This window comes from Bos javanicus, chromosome X, assembly GCF_032452875.1.
Source record: "Bos javanicus breed banteng chromosome X, ARS-OSU_banteng_1.0, whole genome shotgun sequence".
NCBI lineage: Eukaryota > Metazoa > Chordata > Mammalia > Artiodactyla > Bovidae > Bos > Bos javanicus.
In genome coordinates this window covers 76,164,405-76,183,978 of record NC_083897.1, presented here as the reverse complement: position 1 = coordinate 76,183,978, position 19,574 = coordinate 76,164,405, and the positions used below count along the sequence as shown (strand labels likewise).

General features: G+C 38.7%; 1 pseudogene; it reads left to right on the top strand.

Annotated features, from left to right (window-relative positions):
• Positions 1–16,354: 16,354 nt before the first annotated feature.
• Positions 16,355–19,227, top strand: LOC133242463 (toll-like receptor 13; annotated as a pseudogene).
• Positions 19,228–19,574: the final 347 nt, after the last annotated feature.

Here is a 19,574-nt window from a genome sequence, read left to right as displayed (position 1 = left end):
GTCTTGGCACAGAGTCAAAGCACAAATCCAACTTCAACAACTTTTTCTTAAACTCTTTTCTGTAGATTTTCTTAAAGATACATGGGTTTACATAGCATGTCAAACAGTAAGGCTTGATAAAATTCCCCTTCTCTTGTCCATCTCCACAGCCACAGTTCAAATATCTTTCTGCCACTTCCTCTTCACTCTTTCTTTCCCACTCCATGTTGCTCTCTCTACTTCTTCCTTTTCAACACAAGTAAAAACTTGTTCTCTTTGCCTTCTGGCTTCTAGGACACAGGTAATGTCCTGGGACATCTAATCTGTCTCTTGCTCTGGATGTTGTTCTGCTGCAGGGAGCAGCCCCACTCTTAATTCTGGTGAATACTGAATTCTGGTTTCCTTCTTGTTAAACCTGTGTGATGTAGAAATGATCATTATGTTATACAAATCCTGAAAAACTGATGGTATTATCAATAAACATAATATTCTTACTATTTCGGGCCTAAAAACACTTAGACTTGTCTTTTACAGTCTTCTTGTATCTGAGATATCAAAAAGGCCTCGTTATTCAGTTGCTCAGTCATTTTTGACTCTTTGTTATCCCGTGGACTGCAGCACATCAGGCTTCCCTATCCTTCACCATCTCCTGGAGTTTGCTAAAACTCCTGTCCATTGAGTCAGTGAAGCCATCCAACTATCTTGTCCTCTGCTGTCCCCTTCTCTTCCTGTCTTCAATCTTTCCCAGCATTAGGGTCTTCTCTAGTGAACTGGCTCTTCATTTCAGGTAGCAAAAGTATTGGAGCTTCAGTTTCAAAATCAGTCCTTTCAAGGAATATGCAGAGTTGATTTCCTTTAGGATTGACTGGTTTGATCTCCCTGCAGTCCAAGGGACTCTCAATAGTCTTCTCCAACATCACGATTCAGAAGCATCAATTCTTTGACGTTCAGCCTTCTTTATGGTCCAATTCTTACATCTATACAAAACTACTGGAAAAACCATAGCTTTGACTATACAGACCTTTGTCAGCAAAGTGACGTCTCTGCTTTTTAATACGCTGTCTAGGTTTGTCATAGCTTTTCTTCCAAGGTGCATGCATCTTTTAATTTCATGGCTGTAGTCATCATCTGCAGTGATTTTGGAGCCCAAGAAAATAAAGTCTGTCAGTGTTTTCATTTATTCCCATCTATCTGCCATGAAATGATGAGACCAGATGCCATGATCTTCGTTTTTTGAATGTTGAGTTTTAAGCCAGCGTTTTCACTCTACTCTTTCACCTCCATCAAGAGGCTCTTTAGTTCCTCTTCGTTTTCTGCCAAAATGGTTGTATCATCTGCATATCTGAAGTTATTGATATTTCTCCTGCCAATCTTGATTCCAGCTTGTGCTTCATCCAGCCCAGCATTTTGTATGATGTACTCTGCATGAGTTAAATAAGTAGGGTGACAACATACAGCCTTGCCATATTTCTTTCCTAATTTTGAGCCTGTCTGTTGTTCCATATCTGGTTCTTTTTTTTTTTTACATTTTTAAATATCAGCTTTATTTTTTCCTCATTGATACAGAACATAGCTTACTGTAACATCAAGTCTTAGGGGGAAAAAAAAAAAGAAAATCAGAAAGCAAAACCAGCCCCAAACAAAGGCAACACATAACCATGACCTAATTTGGCAACAATCTAGGCTTAGAACTTTAAAAAGCTTGGAAGAGGAATAAAATATTCCTCTTTTGTTAGTTGTGTCCTTGGACTTAAAAGACTATTTGGTATAAAAACTTTGTTATAAGCTGATGGTTGTACTATTTAAGAGTACAGGGAGATACAAAGAGGAGCCTAGTTCATCAAGAGAGACGCATTACTGATTAAGAGAGAGGAGCTCATGTACACTTGGCAAGACCAAAAAATTTTTGTCTGTAAACTGTGTTTATATGATGGCTAATGACATATACTTATTCCTTTCATTCATAAATATAGAGGCAGGGCTATTATGGTCTCATCTACTCTGTACAACTCATACATTGTGGACATTAGAATAAGTGTGCAGAATGACAAAGGTGCTCCAGTTGAGGAAGCCTCCTACTGAGCCATGGCTGTACCAGATCTGCAGCTTGCACCTGTGCCCAACAAAGCTTCCAGAAAGTTCTGTCGGTGCTTAAAAGGCACAAAGGAAAGAAAACCTTTCCTCACTGTTCTAACTGTTGCTTCTTGACCTACGTACAGGTTTTGCAGGAGGCAAGTAAGGTGATCTGGTATTCCCATCTCTTTAAGAATTTTCCACAGTTTGTTGTGATCCACACAGTCAAAGGCTTTGCAGTAGTCAATGAAGCAGAAGTATATGTTTTTCTGGAATTCTCTTGCTTTTTCTAAGATGCAACAGTTGGCAAAGCCTAAGTTCCTGCTTATCAATAATTGACATTTATTAAGCACATATGATCTTCCAGGCCCTGTGCTAGCCAACTTCATCCATGTTATCATATATAAACTTTGCTATGTGTGGTGTGGATTTTTAACTCATTTTATAAATGTTTCAGAATTAAGGTTCTCAAGGATTAAGTTCAGTGTTACACAGAGCAAAGGTTGAAATCTGATTCTGAAACCCATATCCTTTCCACTGTATCAAATTACCTCTTATAGGAGAAGTGAGATGAAACAATATAATAAGTTACTTGATGCCTAAAAATATTTCAGAATGTTTCCTAATTCTACTCTGTAATTATTAAACATATTTTTGCCACTGAATAAAGACAATTTAATCATAGACAAATTTGGTGTTCTCTACACCACGAATCATAAAGTACAAAGCTAGTACATTTTTTTATTATAAATACTTGACTAATCTACAGATATGCTATCTTTTTAATAAAAAAAAAGATTCTTAAGTTTTCCCTTTTGGAAAAAGTTTTCTAAACTTTTTGGTCAATGGAGATGTTGCTGAGAATATGATTGGATCAGCATTAAATATATGTCATGTGGCAATGATATTGTTAGGATAGAATTATCCCTTTGTTTTATTTTACTGTTCTTATCTTAAAGGAAACATTGTATTCCTGTTTGTGAGCTAGCGATCCATCTAGCAAAATAACATCATTTCTAGTAGGACTTTCATAGCCCTTTCTGCCATCTGTGGGACTGGAACTTACATGGACAACCTGATGGAAGATAAAATTATCTTAAAATCGGGAAACTTGGGTTCTTCTCATGGCTTTTCTTTTGACAAGTCACTTCATCTCTCCAAATGTATTATTTTTTAAGGATTTATGCTGAGTCATGATTAAGATGGGCTAGTCTTCCACACAAATGGTTTGGCAAGTTAATTCAGTATATGTGAAATTCTTTCATATCATTTGTCTTTCTTAATCAAAAAAGCTAAGTTTAAAAGTGAATTAGTATTTATACCTGAGTGTATAGTGACAGAGGGGATGGAGTCAAGGTGGTGGAGTAGGAGGTCGCAAAGTTTGCATCTTCTCACAAGTAGGGCATCTACTGGATGCTTGTGGGGGACTTCCACACCTAAGGGGACAGGAGGAGCCCTCAAGTGACTGGGTAGGACATGTGGGAGCAAGGAGGGAGAAGAAATGGAAGCAGGATGGGACTAGTGCCCTTGAAGGGCAGTTGGGGAATGGGAGGGGTTCCTACCTCTGGAGGGGCCCACTCACTGTGAAAGGATCAATGGGGAAGGGGAGAAGACCCTTGGGAGATAAGGGGGAACTCTGCTAGCATTTCCCCTCACACACTTGGGCCCCTGTGAGCTTACTGAAATTCTGGGCCTGATCCTCCACCCTCCAAGGCCAGAGGCAATCTGGGGCCCCCTCTGGCAGTGCTGACCCTAAGCTCTGCCCCAGCTTCCACCCCCCAAGGCCTTGTCCAGCCTCCTAGATCCTGAGCATAGGCCCCACCCCTGACTAAATCCCACTTCATCTAAGGTCTGTGCCCTATAGCCAAGGCCTTTTCTGGAATTTTTTGTTCTTTTGCTATTATGGTTTTGTTTTACCTTGTTGTTTCATTTATATTTTAATTTTTCTAACATATCTGTTATTTTTCTAATTTTATTTTATTTTTTGTTATTGTTCTGCTCTGTTTTTTTTTTTTTTTTTTTGCCTCACCATAGCACTTGCAGGATCTTGCTTCATGCACCAGGGGTTGGGCCCAAGCTCCTGTGGTGAGAGCACCAAGTCCAAACCACTGGACTAACAGAACCTCAGACCCCAGAGAATATCAATCAGAGTAAGATGTCCTGTAGTTCCTCATCTTGGCACCAAGACCCAACTCTACTCAACTGCCTGCAAACTCCGCTGCTGGAAGCTTCAGGCCAAACAACCAGTAAGACAGGAACACAGTCTCACCCATCAAAAAAAAAAAAATGAGATGACAAAAAATATATAGATGAAGGAACAACTTAAAAACCCACCAGATGAAATAAATGAAGAGTAAGTAGGTAACCTACCTGAAAAAGAATTCAAAATAATGACAATAAAAATGATCCAAAATCTTGGAAATTGAATGGAGGCACAGATTGAGAAAATACAAGAAATGTTTAACAAAGACCTGGAAGAACTAAAGAACAAACAGAGATGAAGAACACAATAACTGAAATGAAAATACACTAGAAGGAATCAATAGCAGAATAACTGAGGCAGAAGAACAAATAAGTGAACTGGAAGATAGAATGGTGGAAATAATTGCTGAGAAACAAAATAAAGAAGAAAGAATTGAGAACAGTCTCATAGACCTCTGGGACAACATTAAATGCACCAACATTTGAATTTATAGAGTTCTCATATGAAGAAGAGAAAAAGAAAGGGCCTGAGAAAATATTTGAAAAGATTATAGTCAAAAACTTCCCTAACATGGGAAGGGAAATAGTCACTCAAGTGCAGGAAGTGCAGAGAGTCCCATACAAGATAAACTCTAGGAGAAACAAATCAAGACACATATTAATCAAACTAAGAAAAATTAAATTCAAAGAAAAAATATTAAAAGGATCAAGAAAAAAGCAACAGATAACATACAAGGCAATCCCCATAAGGTTATCTGCTGACTTTTGGCAGAAACTCTGCAGGCCAGAAGGGAGTGGCAGGATATATTTAAAATGATTAAAAGCAAAAACCTACAACCAAGATTACCTAGTAAGGATCTCACTCATATTTGACAGAGAAATCAAAAGCAGACATAAAAGCAAAAGCTAAGAGAATTCAGCACCACCAAACCAGCGTTATAACAAATGCTAAAGGAACTTCTTTAGGCAGGAAACACAATAGAAGAAAAAGGCCCACAAAAACAAACCCAAAACAATTAAGAAAATGATAATAGAAACATACATATTGATAACTACCTTAATTGTAAATGGATAAAATGCTCCAACCAAAAGACACAGACTGGCTGAATGAATACAAAAACAAGACCCACATATGTGCTGTCTACAAGAGATCCACTTCAGACCTAGGGACATATACCAACAGAAAGTGAGGGGATAGAGAAAGATACTCCATGCAAATGTAAACCATTAAAAAGTTGGAATAGCAATACACATCAGATAAAATGGACTTTAAAATAAAGACTGTTATAAGGGATAAGGAAGGACACTACATAATGATCAAGTGACAAATCCAAGAAGATACAGATTATAAATATTTATGCACTCAACATAGGAGCACCTCAATACACAAGGCAAATGCTAACAGCCATAACAGGGGAGATCGGCAGTAACACAATAATAGTGGGGGGCTTTAACAACCCACTTACATCAATGGACAGACTGTTCAGACAGAAAATAAATAAGGTAACTCAAGCTTTAAATGAGACAATAGACCAGATAGATTTAATTGATATTTATAAGGCATTCCATCCAAAAGTGGCAGAATACACTTTCTGTTCAAGCACACATAGAATATTCTCCAGGATAGATCACATCTTGGGTCACAAATCAAGCGTTGGAAAATTTAAGAAAATTGAAATCATATCAAGCATCTTTTCTGACCACAACAGTATGAGATTAGAAATCAATTAGAGGAAAAATAATGTAAAAAACACAAACACATGGAGGCTAAACAGTGTGATGTGAAATAACCAAGATATCACTTAATAAATAAAATAGGAAATAAAAAATACATAGAAACAAATGACAATGAAAACATGATGACCCAAAACCTATGAGATGCAGTAAAAGCAGTTCTAAGAGGGAAGTTTATAGCAATTCAATCTCACCTCAACAACCAAGAAAAATCTCAAATAAACAACCTAACCTTATACCTAAAGCAACTAGAGAAAGAAGAACAAAGAAAATCCAAAGTCAGTAGAAGGAAAGAAATAATAAAGATTAGAGCAGAAATAAATGAAATAGAAATGAGGAAAATGATAGCGAAGATCAATAAAAGTAGAAGTTTGTTCTTTGAGAGGATAAACAAAACTGATAAATCTTTAGCCAGACTCCTCAAGAAAAAAGCCAATAAAAGTAGAAATGAAAAAGGAGATGTTACAACTGACTTCACAGAAATAAGAGACTACTATGAATAACTGTATGCCAGTAAAATGGACAACTGGAAGAAATGGACAAATTCTTAGAAAGATACAACTTTCCAAGACTGAACCAGGAAGAATTAGAAAGTATTAATCGACAAATCACAAGTAATGGAACTGAAGCTGTAATCAGAAATCTTTCAACAAACAGAAGTCCAGGACCTGATGAAATCTATCAGACATTTAAAGAAAAGTTAACACCTATCCTTCTTGAAATCTTCCAAAATATTGCAGAGGGAGGAACACTCCTTAACTCATTCTGTGAGATCCTCATCACCCTGATACCAAGACCAGACAAAGATATCACAAAGAAAGAAAATTACAGACCAATATCACTGATAAACATAAATGCAAAAATTTTCAGCAGAATACTAGCAAACAGAATCCAACAACTCCTTAAAAGGATCATACACCATGATCAAGGGGGATTTATCCCAGGAATGCAAAGATTCTTCAGCATAATGCAAATATTAACAAATGTGATACACCACACAAATAAATGAAAGATAAACCATATGATCATTTCAATAGATGTAGAAAAAGCTTCTGACAAAATTCAACACCCATTTATGATTTTAAAAAAGACTCTCCATAAAAGGGGCATAGAAAGAACTACATCAACATAATAAAGGCCATATATGACAAACAACTATTTCTGTTTTGTTGACTATGCCAAAGCCTTTGACTGTGTGGATCACAATACACTGTGGAAAATTCAGAAAGAGATGGGAATACCAGACCACCTGATCTGCCTCTTGAGAAATTTGTATGCAGATCAGGAAGCAACGTTAGAACTGGACATGGAACAACAGACTGGTTCCAAATAGAAAAAGGAGTACATCAAAGCTGTATATTGTCACCCTGCTTATTTAACTTATATGCAGAGTACATCATGAGAAACGCTGGACTGGAAGAAACACAAGCTGGAATCAAGATTGCTGGGAGAAATCTCAATAACCTCAGACATGCAGATGACACCACCCTTATGGCAGAAAGTGAAGGGGAACTAAAAAGCCTCTTGATGAAAGTGAAAGAGAAGAGTGAAAAAGTTGGCTTAAAGCTCAACATTCAGAAAACGAAGATTATGGCATCTGGTCCCATCACTTCATGGGAAATAGATGGGGAAACAGTGGAAACAGTGTCAGACTTTATTTTTCTGGGCTCCAAAATCACTGCAGATGGTGACTACAGCCATGAAATTAAAAGACGCTTACTCCTTGGAAGGAAAGTTATGACCAACCTAGATAGCATATTCAAAAGCAGAGACATTACTTTGCCAACAAAGGTCTGTCTAGTCAAGGCTATGGTTTTTCCATTGGTCATATATGGATGTGAGAGTTGGACTGTGAAGAAGGCTGAGCGCCGAAGAATTGATGCTTTTGAACTGTGGTGTTGGAGAAGACTCTAGAGAGTCCCTTGGACTGCAAGGAGATCCAACCAGTCCATTCTAAAGGAGATCAGCCCTGGGATTTCTTTGGAAGGAATGATGCTAAAGCTGAAACTCCAGTACTTTGGCCACCTCATGCGAAGAATTGACTCATTGGAAAAGACTCTGATGCTGGGAGGGATTGGGGGCAAGAGGAGAAGGGGACGACAGAGGATGAGATGGCTGGATGGCATCACTGACTCGATGGACATGAGTCTGGGTGAACTCCGGGAGTTGGTGATGGACAGGGAGGCCTGGCGTGCTGCGATTCATGGGGTCGCAAAGAGTTGGACATGACTGAGCGACTGATCTGATATGATCTGATGACAAACCTACAGTTAACATCAAACCTACAGTCAACATCATACTCAATAAAAAACTGAAAGCATTTCCTCTAGGATAGGGAACAAGACAAGGATGTCCACTCTAACCACCATTATTCAACATAGTTTTGGAAGTCCTAGCCACGGCAATCAGAAAAGAAAAAATTCTGTGTGACAGGCCTAAACTGAAGCTGCAAAAAAACAGCACAGTTTGGGTCTTTGCTGCACAGATTCTTTCCTATTCTCTTTATTTTTTTTTTGATTTTTGATTTTATATTTTTAAATTATTATTATTTATTTTGTTCTTTTTTTGTTTTGTTTTAGCTCTGTATTTTATTATTTTTTTATTAAAAAAATTTTTTTAATTTTATTTAATTTTTAAACTTTACATAATTGTATTAGTTTTGCCAAATATCAAAATGAATCCATCACAGGTATACCTGTGTTCCCCATCCTGAAGCCTCCTCCCTCCTCCCTCCCCATACCATCCCTCTGGGTCATCCCACTGCACTAGTCCCAAGCGTCCAGTATCGTGCATTGAACCTGGACTGGCATCTCATTTCATATATGATATTTTACATGTTTCAATGCCATTCTCCCAAATCTTCCCACTCTCTCCCTCTCCCACAGAGTCCATAAGACTGTTCTATACATCACTGTCTCTTTTGCTGTCTCATTCACAGGGTTATTGTTACCATCTTTCTAAATTCCATATATATGCGTTAGTATACTGTATTGGTGTTTTTCTTTCTGGCTTACTTCACTCTGTATAATAGGCTCCAGTTTCATCCACCTCATTAGAACTGATTCAAATGTATTCTTTTTAATGGCTGAGTAATACTCCATTGTGTATATGTACCACAGCTTTCTTTATCCATTCATCTGCTGATGGGCATCTAGGTTGCTTCCATGTCCTGGCTATTATAAACAGTGCTGTGATGAACATTGGGGTACACGTGTCTCTTTCAGTTCTGGTTTCCTCAGTGTGTATGCCTAGCAGTGGGATTGCTGGATCATAAGGCAGTTCTATTTCCAGTTTTTTAAGGAATCTCCACACTGTTCTCCATAGTGGCTGTACTAGTTTGCATTCCTACCAACAGTGTAAGAGGGTTCCCTTTTCTCCACACCCTCTCTAGCATTTATTGCTTGTAGACTTTTGGATCGCAGCCATTCTGACTGGCATGAAATGGTACCTCATAGTGGTTTTGATTTGCATTTCTCTGATAATGAGTGATGTTGAGCATCTTTTCATGTGTTTGTTAGCCATCTGTATGTCTTCTTTGGAGAAATGTCTATTTAGTTCTTTGACCCATTTTTTGATTGGGTCATTTATTTTTCTGGAGTTGAGCTGTAGGAGTTCCTTGTATATTTTTGAGATTAGTTGTTTGTCAGTTGCTTCATTTGCTATTATGTTCTCCCATTCTGAAGGCTGTCTTTTCACCTTGCTAATAGTTTCCTTTGATGTTCAGAAGCTTTTAAGGTTAATTAGGTCCCATTTGTTTATTTTTGCTTTTATTTCCAATATTCTGGGAGGTGGGTCATAGAGGATCCTGCTGTGATGTATGTCAGAGAGTGTTTTGCCTACGTTCTCCTCTAGGAGTTTTATAGTTTCTGGTCTTACGTTTAGATCTTTAATCCATTTTGAGTTTATTTTTGTGTATGGTGTTAGAAAGTGTTCTAGTTTCATTCTTTTACAAGTGGTTGACCAGATTTCCCAGCACCACTTGTTAAAGAGATTGTCTTTAATCCATTGTATATTCTTGCCTCCTTTGTCAAAGATAAGGTGTCCATATGTGTGTGGATTTATCTCTGGGCTTTCTATTTTGTTCCATTGATCTATCTTTCTGTCTTTGTGCCAGTACCATACTGTCTTGATAACTGTGGCTTTGTAGTAGAGCCTGAAGTCAGGTAGGTTGATTCCTCCAGTTCCATTCTTCTTTCTCAAGATTGCTTTGGCTATTCAAGGTTTTTTGTATTTCCATACAAATTGTGAAATTATTTGTTCTAGCTCTGTGAAGAATACTGTTGGTAGCTTGATAGGGATTGTGTTGAATCTATAAATTGCTTTGGTAGTAGTATACTCATTTTCACTATATTGATTCTTCCAATCCATGAACATGGTATATTTCTCCATCTATTAGTGTCCTCTTTGATTTCTTTCACCAGTGTTTTATAGTTTTCTATATATTGGTCTTTAGTTTCTTTAGGTAGATATATTCCCAAGTATTTTATTCTTTCCGTTGCAATGGTGAATGGAATTGTTTCCTTAATTTCTCTTTCTGTTTTCTCCTTATTAGTGTATAGGAATGCAAGGGATTTCTGTGTGTTGATTTTATATCCTGCAACTTTACTATAGTCATTGATTATTTCTAGTAATTTTCTGGTGGAATCTTTAGGGTTTCCTATGTAGAGGATCATGTCATCTGCAAATAGTGAGAGTTTTACTTCTTCTTTTCCAATTTGGATTCCTTTTATTTCTTTTTCTGCTCTGATTGCTGTGGCCAAAACTTCCAAAACTATGTTGAATAGTAATGGTGAAAGTGGGCACCCTTGTCTTGTTCCTGACTTTAGAGGAAATGCTTTCAATTTTTCACCATTGAGGATAATGTTTGCTGTGGGTTTGTCATATATAGCTTTTATTATGTTGAGGTATGTTCCTTCTGTTCCTGCTTTCTGGAGAGTTTTTATCATAAATGGGTGTTGAATTTTCTCAAAGGCTTTCTCTGCATCTATTGAGATAATCATATGGTTTTTATTTTTCAATTTGTTAATGTGGTGTATTACATTGATTGATTTGTGGATATTGAAGAATCCTTGCATCCCTGGGATAAAGCCCACTTGGTCATGGTGTATGATCTTTTTAATGTGTTGTTGGATTCTGATTGCTAGAATTTTGTTAAGGATTTTTGCATCTATGTTCATCAGTGATATTGGCCTGTAGTTTTCTTTTTTTGTGGGATCTTTGTCAGGTTTTAGTATTAGGGTGATGGTGGCCTCATAGAATGAGTTTGGAAGTTTACCCTCCTCTGCAATTTTCTGGAAGAGTTTGAGCAGGATAGGTGTTAGCTCTTCTCTAAATTTTTGGTAGAATTCAGCTGTGAAGCCGTCTGGACCTGGGCTTTTGTTTGCTGGAAGATTTTTGATTACAGTTTCAATTTCCGTGCTTGTGATGGGTCTGTTAAGATTTTCTATTTCTTCCTGGTCGAGTTTTGGAAAGTTGTACTTTTCTAAGAATTTGTCCATTTCTTCCACGTTGTCCATTTTATTGGCATATAATTGTTGATAGTAGTCTCTTATGATCCTTTGTATTTCTGTGTTGTCTGTTGTGATCTCTCCATTTTCATTTCTAATTTTATTGATTTGATTTTTCTCCCTTTGTTTCTTGATGAGTCTGGCTAATGGTTTGTCAATTTTATTTATCCTTTCAAAGAACCAGCTTTTGGTTTTGTTGATTTTTGCTATGGTCTCTTTTGTTTCTTTTGCATTTATTTCTGCTCTAATTTTTAAGATTTCTTTCCTTCTACTAACCCTGGGGTTCTTCATTTCTTCCTTTTCTAGTTGCTTTAGGTGTAGAGTTTGTTCTTTTTTTTTAACTTTACAATATTGTATTGGTTTTGCCATATATCAACATGAATCCGCCACAGGTATACACATGTTCCCTGTCCTGAACCCTCCTCCCTCCTCCCTCCCTGTGCCATCCATCTGGGTCGTCCCAGTGCACCAAGCATCCAGTATAGTGCATCGAACCTGGACTGGCGACTTGTTTCATATATGATATTATACATCTCCCTGGCATGCTGAATCTAATTCCACAACTGCTTCTAGAAGCCCTTCATTTTGCTTACCTTTAAGTACTTCTCTTCTCTGGTTTTTCAGGCCTCAGCTCCCTGCTCTGATGCTGACTTTGAATGCTCCTTTGATTGCAGTAACAGCAGCAGTTTCAGGTAAAAGAAACCTCTTCCACTAGCCCTGTCCCTGTGAAACATTTGCCAGTAAAGCTTGTCCCTTTCTGTACTTTGTCAGGGCAGGCTATTTGGATGTTTGGATCTTTATCCTTTCCCTTTATTTAAAATTTCCTGTGACAAACAGAGGTAGATATTGGGGATCATATTCGTAACCCTTGTCATCTATGAGAGCAGAGAACACATTAATCCAGTAATGTCATCTTGTTGCACCCAGTTTCCTTGAGCCCCACCTCACACTTATGCAAGACATATTTACTTACACTACTACCTTTTCTTCCTCTTCTGCTCCTTCTCCTCTTTTCCCTTCTTCTTATATTTACTTTTACAAAGAAATCTCTCATCCTTTCAACCATTTCCTTCTTGTTGCCTAACAAAGTTAACATACTTTAAAGCACTGGCCTCCAGCACTGAACCAATCCTCACCAATCCCCCAATACCAGAGGGCTGACTTAAAATTGAAATTGAAACTATCATTAGATCATTGTTTTTTTTTTTTTCATTTTTCTCAGTCATTGACATAAATATAAATTGTAAGTGTAAACTTAGGACACCACCTTTTCTGGAATATTCTAGAATTTATATACCAAATTAGCATTTATCAAAGCAATCAAAGTTGTTACAAGTATCCTTGTGATGTAATTCTTGTTACAAATGTTTGGGGACTGCTTTTTTGGAATTAAGGGGTGACAGGATGTAGTGGAAAGAGCATGAGGTTTGGAGATGATACAAGCTTTGCTTTGAATCGCTAATCTGCCGTACATTAGCTGTACAATATTTGTGCAAGCCCACTCTCTGAGCTTCCAGTTCCTCATGCATAAAATGCAGTTTATGCATTTATGTTGCTGTTTTTATGTTGCTGTTTATGTTGCTGAATTTTAGTGTGGTTTATTCCTGTCAAAATGCTGTTTATGTTGCTGAATTTTAGTGTGGTTTATTCCTGTCAAAATGCTGAACACACAGTAAGTGCTTGATATTTTCATACTTCTGTACTTACTGCCAGTTTATCATGCAAGAAAGTTGTCCTTGTACACTCTCCCTTAGTTGATGGCTTATTCCCTCCTCACTCTTTTGTGCTCTGGTCAAACTCAACTATGCATGCATGCATGTGTGCTAAGTCACTTCAGTCATGTCTGACTCTTTGTGATCCTAAGGACTGTAGCCCGCCAGGCTCCTCTGTCCATGGGGATTCTCCAGGCAAGAATACTGGACTGGGTTGCCATGCCCTCCTCCAGGCGATCTTCCCGACTCAGGGATTGAACCCTTAATAAGGGTCTCTTAATAAGTTTCCTGCATTGGCAGGTGGGTTCTTTACCACTAATGCCACCTGGGAAGCCCAAACTCAACTATAACCTTCCTTAAAACATTAGGACTATAAGCGCAATTTTCTGACTTGATATATATTAAAACTTACAGCAAATAAAATAATGGAAAAATCTATAGATGTTATCCTAGTAACAAAAAAAATCTGTCATCACTATGACTTAACATAGGGAGATTGTGACCAATATTATGAGACCAGCATAAAAAAAGGCATAGGGAATTATGAATTTGAAAAAGATATATAACTTCCATTACCTACAGAGAATATAATCATTAACAGATTAATAGAATAAACACATTGTTTATGTATTTTTATTTTTGGGTATATTAGATCTTCATTGCTGAGCTGGCTTTCTCTAGTTGTGGAGAGCAGGGGCTACTTTCTAGTAGTGATATGTAGGCTTTCATTGTGTTGGCCTCTCTTGTTGCAGGGCACTGATTCTAGGGCATGTGGGCTTCAGTATTTGCAGCACACGGACTCAGTAATTGTGGCTCCCGGGCTCTAGAACACTGCTCAATAGTTGTGGTGCACAGACTTAGTTTTTCCACAGCATGTGGGATCATCCCAGATCTGGGATCGAACCTGAGTTCCCTGCATTGGCAGGCAAATTTTTTACCACTGAGCCATCAGTAAAGCCCAATGGTCACATTTTTAAAACTAATAAAATTTCAGAAGCTTTCTATGCTTATGCTGTGGTGTGCTTAGTCGCTCAGTCATGTCCTACTCGTTGCAACCCCATGGACTGTAGCCCGCCAGGCTCCTCTGTCCCTGGGGGTTCTCCAGGCAAGAATACTGGAGTGGGTTGCTATGCCCTCCTCCAGGGAATCTTCCCAACCCAGGGATCAAACCCACGTCTTCCACATTACAGGCAGATTCTTTACCATCTGATCCACCAGGGAAGCCATCTATGCTTATGATCAACAATTTAAAAATTTAAAATAAAAAAAAATTGTAAAGTAATTAGCCTCCAATTAAAATAAATAAATTTATATTAAAAAAACTTATGGCACTCTTGCTGTTCCTAACTAGAAAATTAAATAAGAAAAAATATTTCCCCAAATAATAAAATCTAAAAGTGTCTAGGAAATACCCTAACACAGAGACACAAAATTTTACAGACCATATTTTAAAACTTTTTAAAAATATAAAGGAAGTTTTGACTAAATGAAAATATTCCTTGTCTATATTTGGGATGATTTAACATAGCAAAGGAGAAGACAATGGCAACCCACTCCAGTACTCTTGCCTGGAAAATCCCATGGACAGAAGGGCCTGGTGGGCTGCAGTCCATGGGGCCACGAAGAGTCGGACACAACTGAGTGACTTCACTTTCACTTTTCACTTTCATGCATTGGAGAAGGAAATGGCAACCCACTCCAGTGTTCTTGCCTGGAGAATCCCAAGGATGGGGGAGCCTGGTGGGCTGCAGTCTATGGGGTCGCCCAGTCGGACACGACTGTAGTGACTTAGCAGCAGCAGCATGTAGGGTAATTTGAAATATGATAAAGATACCCCTAAAAACATTAGGAACACAACTGGGTTTTGGTTTTTTTTTCAGTTTTTGTGAGCTACTTTGTTAATTTGGGGGCTTCCCTGGTGGATCAGATGGTAAAGAATCTGCCTACAATGCAGGAGACCTAGGTTCTATCCCTGTACCTTAAGTGAAGTCGCTCAGTCGTGTCTGACTCTTTGCGACCCCATGGACTGTAGCCTACCAGGCTCCTCTGTCCATGGGATTTTCCAGGCAATAGTACAGGAGAGGATTGCCCTTTCCTTCTCCAGGGGATCTTCCCAGCCCAGGGATTGAACCTGGGTCTCCCACATTGTAGACAGACGCTTCTACCATCTGAGCCACCAGGGAAGTCCTTTAGATTTACCTTTCCCATTTACATCTAATCCATCTAAATTGCAGTTTTGCGTGTCTACAATGTGGGAGACCCAGAGTTAAAGTGAAAAGAAGGAAATGATCTTTTTTGAGCTCCACAGTGTACCAGGTATCAAGCTGGGCACTTTAAATTGTCTCATTGAATCTATACATCATTATGAGGGAATAGGTACTATTAGCCCATTGTTTGGATAAGGAAACATGTTCAGAGAGGTTAAATAATTCATCAAAGGGCACAGATTGCAGTCCAGGTCTGGTCTGGTCCTCTTTTCACTACATTACCACAAATGACTGAGAACAAACAGGTTGAAACTGGGAGACAAGAGTAGGGAAACCCTGGGCAGCACACATCAGAAAGTAGACTGGCAGATCTATGCTTATTGTGCTTTTATTTTTCCTGCTTAGCAGAAATGCCATATCCTGATAATGAATTTGATTGCCTGAGAGATGTAAATTGTGGTGAAATAAGTGGCTTTAAAGCAGACTCTGCATTCATTCACATTAAGATAGAGGTAACCTGTAAAACTTGTCCCCGCCCCGACCCCCGCCATGATGATTATCTTTTACCTAGACTGAAGTCCATAGACTCCAAAGTGCATCTCCAGTTGTGGAATCTCAGGTATCAGTGTAAACTGGAGAGGGGGTAATTTATTGTGGAGGGGTGAGAGTAGGGCTGGAGTGCATCTTAATTCTCTAAATTAAATCAAGTGTGTAACTGCCTTCTCTGCCTCCATGTGCTAACAACTTTGATTACAGGAGAAATAACACTGTACAGATGATCTGTACAGAGATTGCCTTGGAATTTGATTTGTTTTAGAATTTAACTTTGGGACAAATTTTTTTAGTTTCCTGAAGCAGCTATGAAGTATTTATTAGAAGAGAGAAATGTAAACTAAATAACTTTCCGTTTTTCTTTGTAGCAAATTGAAATGGAAGGACCATTTCTTCAAAAATGAGTGTTATACATATGAAGGGATTTTTTCCTAACAGTAACTCTGAGGTCTGGGTCTGACAAGATGGGTTTAGAGAACCTACTGCCTCCTCAACCATTCTGGCTCATTTTAATTGGGTTTTCTCTGCTGTCTTTGGCAGAGACATATGGGTTCAGTAAATGCACACAGTATTAATCGGACATTCACCATGTGTTCTTCATTTGGAAGATCACCAACTTAGCAGATGCCATTCATGACATCCCTTGATACACTACTCACCTCAACCTGACACAGAACCAAATTCAGGTCCTTCCTCCCTACTGCTTCACTAATTTGTCTGCTCTGGTGGACTTGCGATTGCAATGGAATTTCATTTGGAAGATTGATGAGAGGGCATTTTGGGGACTAGAAAGTCTAACCCTTTTGAGTTTAGTAGAAAATAAGATTCAAACTGTGAACTATTCCTTTAAGGGCCTGTCCAACTTGGAAACTTTGCTCCTGAGTCACAATCAGATCACCCATATTCACAAAAATGCCTTTGTCCCTCTTGTCAAATTGAAACATTTAAGTTTATCTCAAAATTTTATTACTGATTTTTCCAATATTCTTGAAGCAGTCCAGCATCTGCCGCACCTGGAATACCTTGATCTTACTAACAACAGCATAATGTCCTTGGATCATAGCCCCAGATCATTGGTTTCCCTGACCCAGCTGGGGATACAGGGGAAAAACTAACAGAATTAAACTTCTCTGCCTTGTCACTGCCTAATCTGACCACTCTGGATCCACTGAGTCATTCAGAATGTGGATCTGGAAACTCTGCCCCAACTGAGGCGCTTGAATCTGAGTGGAACACTGGTGAAACTAGAGATGCTTCCAGCCAAACACCTACAGAATCTAAGTGAAATGGATCTTAGTAACCAGAAGTTTAGAGGTAGTCACTTAAACCTCAGGACAGTGTGTTGCCTCCTCCAGAAGGTGCCTATATTGAAGGCTTTGGTTTTTAGGAAAAATGCCATTAATTCAGGGAGCATAAAGCACCTTGCCAACTGTACCAGGCTTTTATCCCTTGACCTTAGCCAAAGCAATGATCTGGTTCACCTCAATGACAGTGAGTTTGATGCTATACCCAGCCTTCAAAGGCTGAATCTAAACAAGTGTCAGCAACAGGACCTGAAATGCCCTCAAGAACTTGAGAGCTCTAAACCTGAGCCACAACAAGTTTAAAATCTTTCCATATTTTTGCATTTTCACCCTTAAGGTACTTACAATCACTCTTTCTCTCTAGAAATCCCATCACAGAACTCAATAGTATGGCCTTTTATGGGCTGTATTCATTAAAAGAGCTCAATTTGGCTGGGATACTGGTTTGCTCAATTTCCAAATTTATAGAGTTTAAATCTTGAATACAACAATATTCGGACCCTGAAACACAAAACCTTTCAGTTTCTGAAGAAGCTCCAAGTTCTCATTCTCTCCCAGAACCACCTGAGCATCATAGAGAAGTATGCATTTTCTGGCCTCAATCACCTCTATAAACTCGACTTGGCATACAATATCTTGTCAAATTTTCAAGCTGGCCTTTTCTTGGGCCTGGAAAATCTAGAAGTTTTGAATCTCAGTTTTAATAAAATCACTTATGAAACCACTAGGACCTTGCCATTTCCTCCATTTATGAACCTCAAGTCTTTGAAACAACTCAACCTAGAAGGACAAATACATAGGATTCAAGTTGTTCCAATCAACTTCTTCCAAGGGCTGAATGACCTGCAGGAACTACTCCTAGGGGAAAATCCCACTGTATTCCTAGACCACCTTCAACTTGACTCCCTGATTGATCTCACAAAGTTGGATATATCAGGGACAAAATCAGGAGACTGAAGCCTCAGTTTAAATGTTTCTTTATTCCAAAAATTAAAAAGACTAAAAATGCTGCGCCTGGAAAACAACAACTTAGAGTCACTGACTCCTGGCATATTCTCTGCCTTAGAAAGCCTTCAGATCTTTTCTTTAAGATTCAACAACCTAAGGGTCATTAATCAAAGTCATCTGGAGAATCTGAAATCTCTGAAGTACTTTGATATCTATGGGAATAAACTTCAGTGCAGCTGTGACAATGCATGGTTCAAGAATTGGTCAATAAACACAGCAAATGTCCATATCCCTTACCTCCAGAGCTACACCTGTCAACAGCCAAATATTAAAAATTTTTGATAGATTTTGATGATTCTATGCATACTTTTGATCTGGGAAAATTTGCTTCTTCTGCTCCTTCAGTCTGGTCCTCACAACCATGATCTTCTCTTGGTTCATTGACAAGATGGTTCCATCTCTATGGTATGGGCTCTACATATTTTGAGCCTAGTACCTGGCCAAGTGGCATAGGACAGAAAAGGAGTTCATCTATAATGCCTTTGTTTCTTTCACTGCCACTGATGAGCAATGGGTATATGAAGAGCTTGTTCCAGCCCTAAAAGAAGGTGGCCAGCCTACCTTTAAGCTCTGCCTTCACCACAGAGACTTTGAGCCAGGCACAGATATCTTTGAGAACATCCAGAATGCCATTGACACCAGCTGGAAAACTTTGTGTGTGGTGAGTAACCACTACCTGCACAGTGAATGGTGCCAGCTTGAAGTACAGTTGACCAGCATCGAGATGTTCTATGAGCATGAAGATGTCATCATCTTGATATTCCTGGAAGAGATCCTGAACTATAAGTTATCCAGCTACCACCAACTCAGGAAACTTGTGAACAGGCAGACATTTATCACCTGGCCAGACAGTGCCCAGGAGAGGCCACTTTTCTGGGCTCACATTAGAAATGCATTGGGCAACAAATCTGTGGAGAAAGACAACACACAGCTAATTGTGGCCCAGTGATGGGAAGTCTTTGTGACTTCAAATCCAATGTTGCCTAAGGTGTGTACAGGCTATGAGTGTGACTGAACATAACTGCTCTGCAGGGAGAAGGCTGCTTATGACCGTTATTTGGCTAATGTCCATCAGGCAACTGGAAGAGTGAAGGAAGCTGCTTGAGGAAGCTTCAGGAATGTTGTTAAAGGAAGTAATCCCAGTATTAGAGTATTGGATATCTGGAAAGTATTCTTGTTTTATTAAGGGGAAACTTGGGAGACAAATCACTAGGATTTCTGAGGACCAGCAGGGCCCTCATATGTGCTTGAGAACATTGTTCAGCTAGTTTATCCAAATCAGTTCCTGTCAAGATA